The following is an 8,633-nucleotide window of genomic DNA, read 5'->3' on the forward strand; positions in this document are numbered from 1 at the left end:
CTGGATGCAGCTCTGAGAACCCCACGTTCAAACCCTACTTGGGCCACTTCCCAGTGGTTCGGCCATGGGCTGGTACCCTCACCTCTCTGGGCATTGCCTCCCTCTGGAAAAGGAGGACAAGGCAATGCCTGGTCCCCAGGGTAGAGGGGACAGGACACAGGCCATGCAGGCAACACCTGGGACATAGGAAGTGCCCAGTGACACAGCACCACGTGGATTTCCCCTCCTACCCTGTGCAGGAGGCCGAGGGCAGGGTCAGGACACCATGTTCGCTCCCTCTGACAAGAGCAGCCCAAAGCCCACTCCCTCAGGCCTGTTTCCCCATCTGTGAAGAGGCGAGGCAGAATCACAGGGGCCCTGTCATACGGAACATGAAGAGGAAACACACCCCACTCCCAACCATAGCCCAGCTCCTTGTCCCCCGAGGGCATCAGGTTTTTCCATGAGGTGAGACAGCCAGATGTCTTGGCCAGCAAGCATAAGGGCGGGGTCTGGGTGGCAGGGGGTGGAGTGGGGACATGGCTCTTCCATGCCCTCTGAGTGACCCTAGATTATCTCCTCCAGACAGCTCCTTCCGCCAACTCTGCCCTCTGGGCTAATTCTTATCTCCGTGATAAATGGCCCCACTGCCCTGACAGAGGAAGAGCTGTCTGTGTCCTTCAGAGCCCTCTATATTGGGCAGGGCACAGCCGGGTGAGGACTTGGGCCTCAGCACGTCAGCACCATGGTGGCCGAAGATCCTAGGCTGCTGACCCAAGAGTCTTGCCCGGTGGAATGGGGGCTCTGGTCCCAGGGAGGCTGGCTGTCTCACTGCCGGTTGTCTGTCTGGTTAAGGCCCTTGGGGACTCTGGTCTGAAGCAGGAGAAAGGTCGGGTCTTGGGGATTTTGAGGGGAAGGCAAGGCCCTGCTCTCACAAGGTGCTCACCGTTTTCTCCCAGAGCCCCCCAGCCCCTACGTGCCCCATACCTGACATGCACATACACAGCGGGACACCCCAACCATGACCTGGCAGCAGAGAGGGGCTGCTTTAACCTGTACGTGACCCTAATGTGACCGCTGGCAGACACTGGCTGTGGGCTGGATCCCACGCACAGGCTGTGGAGTGGCATCCCGTGGAAGAGGTAGCATGAGCAGGGAAGGTGGTGAGCCTGTCTCTGCAGGGTCCTTTGGCGTACCCCAGCTCTAACAGCTGCTTGAACGCTGTCCCAGGGAGGGGGTGTGACCGGCCCAGGCCCCCACCAGAAAAAATGGAATCTCCAGGGCCCCGCAGGACAGGGTCAGGCTGTGCCTCTTTGCTGACAGAGATGTGCTCAGAGATTGTACATCCCACAGGAGGAAATGTCTTTCCTTCCCTTTGGTTCAGGGCCAAAGGTCGGGTCCATTGATTCCGCTTTTCCTCCTGGCTTCAGCCTGACGCCGATACGGGCAAAAGCAGGCCGTCTGTCCACAACCAGATCCTCAGTGCTCAGCCAACCCTTGGCTCTGAAGAAATGTCTGTTGATGAATGAATCTTGGCTCCACATGAATCTTTGATACTCTAGGTTCTTGCATCCAAATATAATGTTTCATTGAAAAAAAAAATCTGCACTTATTTAGTGCTGAGGTGGCTCCCAACACACGGCCAGTGTCCCTGTTATTGCTGTTAACTTCAGGGCTGCCCTGAACCAGCCACTGCCAGTGACTTTGGGGGCAGGCGTGGGGGTAACTACATTTTAGGGGGCCGTGTAACCATCTTTGCAACATTCTCAGCGTGTGGGTATGAACATGCATTTAAATCTTACTAGATTTTTGTGATGTTTGTGCCCAAACTTAACTTTCTATTAATAGAAAAACATGTGGGTTTTACATGTTACTCATCATTCAACATATATTGACTAAACACATCCTCTGGGCTCCTCTGGGGTGAGACGACAGGATCCAGCAGTGGCCAAGAGAAACCTGGCCTGCTCTGGGTCCTGTGTCCCCAAAGGAATAAGCACACAATTAAAGACCTGATCACAAGTGCCATGAATGCTCTGAGGAGCAGTGTAGGGGGCTCTACAGGGACAGGTACCAGGGGGCTGTCGTGATCTAGACGCCGGGAAAGCTACCCACGGAGAGGGCTGGAAGCTGACTCTGAAGAGTGAGTAGGCGTTAGCAAGTGTAAAGGAAGGGGACATTTTCCAGGCAGAGAGAACAACCTGGACAAAGGCCAGATGGCCAGAGAGACCATTAAACCCTGAGTGTTCACTGCAGCTGAGTGGAGGAGGGAGTTGAGCTCCAGGGAGAGGCTGGACCAGAGTACACAGGCCCTCTGGGGGCCAGCAAAAGGGAGCCGTGGGAGGTCAAGCAGAAGGAACAGGAGGCCAGAGGTGACTTCTAGAGGTCCCTTTCTAGCTGCTGGGTAGAAGTGGGTTATGTAGGATTTCACTCCCCAAAGTCTGGAGCTGATTTTGCTGGTACGGCCGGGGATACAGGTTTTTTATTGCGCTCTGTTGTCTCCTCTGTGCCTGTCCAGACCACGGGCTCTCGGGGGCAGGGGCGGGTCTGTGTCTAATTCATTTCTGAGGGCCCAGCGCCGTCACAGGGCCAGACATATAGCAGGGGCTAAACAGAAGCCTGCTGAGTGAGGGCGCGCACTGACCTGGTGCCCCACCTGTCTGTCCAGTGCTGCCCATGGAACTGTCAGGCCTGACTCTACCCACTAGCTTATGTCCTCAGCTGAGCTGGGCCGGGCCCTGCAGGATGTGCTGGACAACAGGCCGTGCATCCAGGAAGCAGACTTCGTGCCTTTCCTCACGCTCCCACGCTGGCTGCCAGCCGGGGAAGCTCCAGCCCGGAAGCCCTCCCAGCCATCAGGCTCAGAAGTGCAGGCACCATCTACCGGGGCCAGATCAGATCTAGTGCCGTGCAGCCTGCAGCCCAGGGTCCCACCTACAGATACCACTCTGGCCCCAGCCTCACCTCAAGCAGCTGAAGCAAAGATCAGAGGTCCTGGGTGGGGTAGAGATTGGGATGCAGAGAAACTTGGGTGAGACTGGAGGGGAGCAGCACTGCCTACTCAGGGAAAACTGCTCACCAGCTACAGCTGGGCCAATTCACCAGACGCAGACAGGAAGCCGTGATTTCTCCATCCCAGGAGGTGTGCAAGCAAGACCAGAAGCTGGAGGAACTCGCAGGTCCTCTCTCCACCCTGCTGTAAGAACCCCCCATCAAGCATCCTCTCTCCACCGAGCCCCAAAAGTCACCCCTTCCTGCTCCTGGGGGACCATCACTGTGGCTGTGTGGCCTCAAAGTCTCTCCTCCCCACCTCACTTGCCTCTTCTGTGACACAAGAGTGGGCGAGCTCAGGAGGTGTTTTCCTTTCATTCTCTGCTCTCAGCACCACACAATGATCGCATTTATTCTCAAGATCCATAATAATTTTCTTCTAAAACAAAAACATGAAGAGTTCCAAACCAATTAGCGAAAACACAGGAAGGCACCTTAATTTCAGGACACAAAAAAATACCATCAGGCTCCCGTGTTTTCCTTGTGGTAAACTGGATTGTTTCTTCAAAGGCCCGAAGCTGTCTGGAAGGGGTAGGGGTGGGAGGGAGGCCAATGTGGGAGGTCCAGGACCCCCTCCTCTGCCCCCACATCCCTTCATACCTACCAGGAGCCCTCGGGGTGGGGCCATGGTCCAACTGTGCTTCTGCACACACACACACACACACCCGTCCTCCTCCACTCCTGGGATCACAGGCCTCCTCTTCCCTTGTACTTCTGACGAAATCCAATCCCCCAGCATGGCTGACAAGGCCCCTGGATCTGAACCAACCAGTGCCTCCACCCACTTCTTAATGCCCCTCCCTCACTCTCTGCTCCTGGCCTTTGCACTGGATGTTCTTTCCCCCCTGAACTCTCTTCCCCTGGCTAAGGACACATGCATCCTTTAGGACTTAGCTCATATACCCCTTCCTCCAGGAAGGTCTCCCTGACCTCATCAAGGGTTCCCAGGGCTACTGGTACATACCCTGCCACAGGCCTGCTCATTCTGACATATACCTTCCTGGTCACATGTCTGTCACCTCCATTGCCACTCAGTGTCTCAAGGCCCAGCACAATGCCTGGCATAGAGAATGTGCCCAGTAGGTGTTTGATGAATAAATGAATGATCCTCAAAATGCCCTCAGAACCCTAAGCTGGCCTTGACTGAATGTTCTGGTTCCAAGCTCACTGTCAAACCCCAGGAGGGCAAAGCCTTGCCCTGAGCCTGAATGCAGGTCTGGGACCTGGGGGTCCCTGCACCCTGGGGTGGGAGGGTGTGTGTGCCCAGAATTCTTTCCTAACGTGGTCCTGTTATTTAGGGATGGGCCGAGAGCCCTCTGTGAGCAGGAAGCGGGAAGGAGAGCTGGGCCTCTGTTCTCCCACCCAATCCCCGATTTGGAGGACATGCAGCCTGTAATTTGGAAGGCTAATTTGGTCTGGGGTTAGAAGGGAGCGCTCTGTGTGCTGAATGATGCCATGCTCTCCCGGGGAGGAAGTGTCCTCTCCTCAGCTCTCAGGCACAGGCCACGCTGCTCCTGCATAGCCCCTGAGGCCTGGGCAGAGACCCCTAGACCATTAGGTAGCCAGCCCTCAGCCAGAGGAGAGGGAGAGAGGGAGAAACCTGGGGTCCAGTCCCCTTAGCCACTGACTGCCCAGACAAGGGTTACCTTGGGTCAGTGGGCCCCAGACGTCAAAAAGAACCAACGGAGGGTCCCCAAGGACGAGGGCCTCAGAGCGCCCCAGACAGCTGTTCAGGAGAAACACTGGGGAAATGGGCACTGTGATCACTTGGCCCAGAAGCCACAGTCCCCAGCAATCCCCCACTCCTGCTGCTGCCTGAGCCCTGCCACAGAGTCACTAAATATCCCTCCAGCATGATGGGTCATCATGCTGTTTCCAGCCTCTGAACACTGTTCACCTCATCCCCTGTGAAGCCCTGTGTGACCACCAGGCTGGATCAAGATCCACTTCTGAGCTCCCACAGTGCTGTGCTTCCCACTTCACAGCACTGGGCGTTCTGCCCTATAGGTGCCTGATTGCCTCCCCCATCAGAATATGGGCTCAGTTAGGGTGGGGTCTGGTCGTGGTCCCCTTGGTGGCCCAGCCCAGGGTCTGGCTCAGCAGAGTTGGTATGACAGGACAGGCAGAGAGGCTGCTCCACTCACAGCTGTGAGGCCTTGGAGTGGCACTTCTCTGGTCCTTGGCTTGCCTGTCTGTGGACCAGGCACACAGCAGCATTTCAGTATTCGATGAACACGTGAGTGAATGAATGAGCAGCAGGTCTAGATGGTCTGCAATCCCTGCACCTCAAACCCTCCAGTTTCTCTCCTCATTCAAGCTGCAAGGCTCTCTGCCCAGGTACATGCCAGCAGGGACTGGCACTGGCCTTGGGATAAGGTGGACAAAAGCCCTAGGGACAGTCAGGGCAGGCAGGACGTGCAGGGGAGCTGAGAAGCTGGGACCTTGAGAGGGTGATGGGTGACAGAGCCTTGGGGGGGAGGGCATAAAGACTTCAGGGTGACAGATAAAGTCCCCATCCCTGAACATGCCTGGTGTTTGATGACCCTGGCCTGCCTGGGGGCAGCACCCCATCCCCAACTCACCCACACTCCAGCAGCTTCTCCTGAAACTTCTGCTCAGCCTCTAACCGTCTATCACTGGGGCTGATGATTCACACGCTCCGCACCTCTTTCCTCTTCCCAACTAATTATAGCTCCTGCGTGTTTTTCCCCCTGGAAAAATGTCTTCTTAAAAAAATATATCCCCAAGCCAGCAGTAATTAATTTGGTGAGCACCAGTGTGCAATTCAGACAGACTCTGAGGACAGGAAGGTCCCAGGTATAGGGAGAGGTCTTTTGTCCAACAGAGGAAGAGACGGATATGGGACGCAGGTGGACATGGGACACTTCAAACAGCAGAAGCTCAGCCCATTCCCCGCTCTGCCTATCATGACTCCGGGGACCTTGGGGAATTACAGTCACAGTAACAGTCATGGGGACTCTATGGAGCACTACTACATGCTGGGCACAGTGCCAAGTGCCCGCCAAGTGCACTGACATTCCATCCTCTGACACCTGCTGAAGTCGGCTCTATTGGCCCCACTATGGAGAAGAGGACACGAACTCAGAACCTGCCCGGGGTCCCACAGCCGTCAGTGGTGGGGTGAAATGTGAAGCCCGTGGCACCGGTAGCGGTGGCCTGAGCAGAGGGAGGCCCAGGGCCATTAGCCCCTCAAGAGACAGGCAAGCACATGGCCCTCTGGCCTGTCTCTCCCTCACCCACCTTCTGGGAATCACAGCAGTTCCCCTGGAACTGGGCTAGAGTTGAGACCACAAGTGTTGTCTGAGCTCTTCATGGGGCCCAGCAAGCAGACAGCAGAGCAGATGTCTGAGCAGGTGCCCTGGCCAGGTGGGGAGAGGAGACACTGCCAGGACCGGGTCCTAGAGCAACAGTGACAGAAAGACTGAGACATTTGAGACTGGGTCAGGGAGCCAGACAGATATAGAGAGAGGGGCAGAGATGGAGACTAAAACAGAGAGACAGAGTCAGGTCTGAGTCAGAGCCCAGAGGACAAAGATAAACCCAGAGAGAAGAGACAGAGACACAGGGAAGGGGACTGAGCCCCAGACTGAGCAGCAGGGACAGTTGAGATGGGAGAGGACCCCAGACCTGGTGTGGCCAAGGGGCTGGTTCAGCCAGAGAACCAGAGGCCTGGAGGTCTAGGAGGGAGCCAGGAGGGAGGGAGGGTTGAAAGGAAAGTGAGAGAAGAGAGATGGAGGCCCAAAGCCTCATGAGGTCAGGCTCGGCTGGCGGGGGCCCCAAGAAGATGGGGTAGCCATGGACACTCCAGCCTGGCGTGGGAGTTGGAAGCATAGTGCCTCCTCACCTCTATCAATCCAGGAAGATTGCCTGAGGAGGTGGCTCCAGATGGGGGGAGCACATGGGCATCAGGAGAGCTGAGGTGCATGGATCAAATGAGCAGGGGGGCCCATCCCGGGAGGGCTCCCCTGGAACGGGCTCTCTGACGCTAGTCTGTCCCCGCATCTGCACCAGCGCAGAGGCAAAGACCCTCTCGGGGGGGTTAAGGAAAATCCAGGCAAGGTTAGGCCTCTCCTTTTCTCCCGGGGAAGTGAAACCCTGGGGCTGTTTGTGTGGTCAGCCTGAGGCCAGAGGCCTCCTGCTTGTCCTGCAGAGGCACGTGCCTCCCAGCCAGGAATGGAGGCCGGCAAATTCAGAGCTTCCCCCTGAACCCAGGACATGGGCAGCCTTCCCTGCTGTCCTGGTGTCCTGGTATCAGGCTGGGACAACCCCCCCACACCTTATTCCCCACTGGCCATTTGGAAATATACCCCCTCTACCAGCCCCCAAAGCTAGGGGTCTGTCCCCCTCCTCAGATTTCTCAGGCAGGGCCAGGTCCCTCTCAGCTTAGGACAGGACTGTGCTTCCTTCCCCAGACCCTCAAGTCGGGGCCTGTCTCTCCCCTCAGGCCCTCCAGGCTAAGCAAGGACCCCTCCTCCAGCCCCTTGGCCTCGCTCTGCCTTGGCAGCCCAGGAGGTGTCAACAGCCTCGCTAACCACAGGCAGACAGCCTTGGCTCCAGCCATAACCTCCCCCAACTCCTTTGGACACCTGACACGGCTGCTGCCTGCCCTGGGTCAGGGCCCAGTGCCCAGGACCCATGAGCCAGGCAGCTGTCGGGATTTCCGGCTCAGGGGGCCTCCGGGGCTGACACCTCTCAACCACTTTCTTGTCTGGACTCTCCTGGCCAAGTCTGTGCTCTTCTGGGGTTGGTGTCTGGATCCTGGAGCATCTATCATGGGAAGGGAGGGGGACACAGCAGGGAGCAGGTGGCCTTGGGTGACCTCGAGCCCAGAAGACTAGCACAGGCTCCCAGGATGTGTCCTTGAGCCCCAGGAATGAGGGAAGAAGTGGCTGACGATCCCTGTGAGGGGGGTTCACCAATGCAGGAGAAAGGTGCCCATGCAGGCCTCTCATTCTTGGTTTGGCCACCCTGGTGGGCCTGGGACACTACAGTGATCAGGGCATTTTGATGGAAATACCTGTTTCATGGATCCCCAAGACAAACCAAGAAATCTCCTTTTGCAATGACGTAACAGGAGGCAACACAACGTAGGGTCTGGAGTCTGACAAACCAGGTCTAGCCAGCTCAGGCTCTGAGGAGATGACCGAGCCTCAGTTTCTTCACCTATAAAATGGTGCTGCCAGTAACTCTCTCCTGAGAGAATGCTATGAATAATCGAAATTTCACACATGAAGCTCAATGAATGTGAATGGCTCTGCTTTAGGCAGCCCGGATCCCACTAGAGGCTCCGAACCTGCCCCTCCCCGGAGCTCCCTTTCCCTTCTAGGCCCCTCTGGGCAGAAGACAGGCAGGCAGCCCTCAGCCGCTAGCCCCACTGCAGCCTGCGGCAGACGAAGCTGAGGCCTGGGGGGAAGGTGAAGGCCTAGGTGGGGCAAGGAGCCAGAAAGTCAGGCGGGTCTCCTCCTGGGTGGGACCACTGGCAGGCCCCCGGGCCACCCTCAGGTCTCTGAGCAACGGGGACTGGACTGGCTGAGTGCCTTCCTGCTCCCGCCTGGAATCCTCAGGCCACCCCAGGGTTCAGT

Source organism: Mesoplodon mirus (assembly GCF_964341445.2).
Source record: "Mesoplodon mirus genome assembly, chromosome: 12".
Taxonomy (NCBI): Eukaryota; Metazoa; Chordata; class Mammalia; order Artiodactyla; family Ziphiidae; genus Mesoplodon; species Mesoplodon mirus.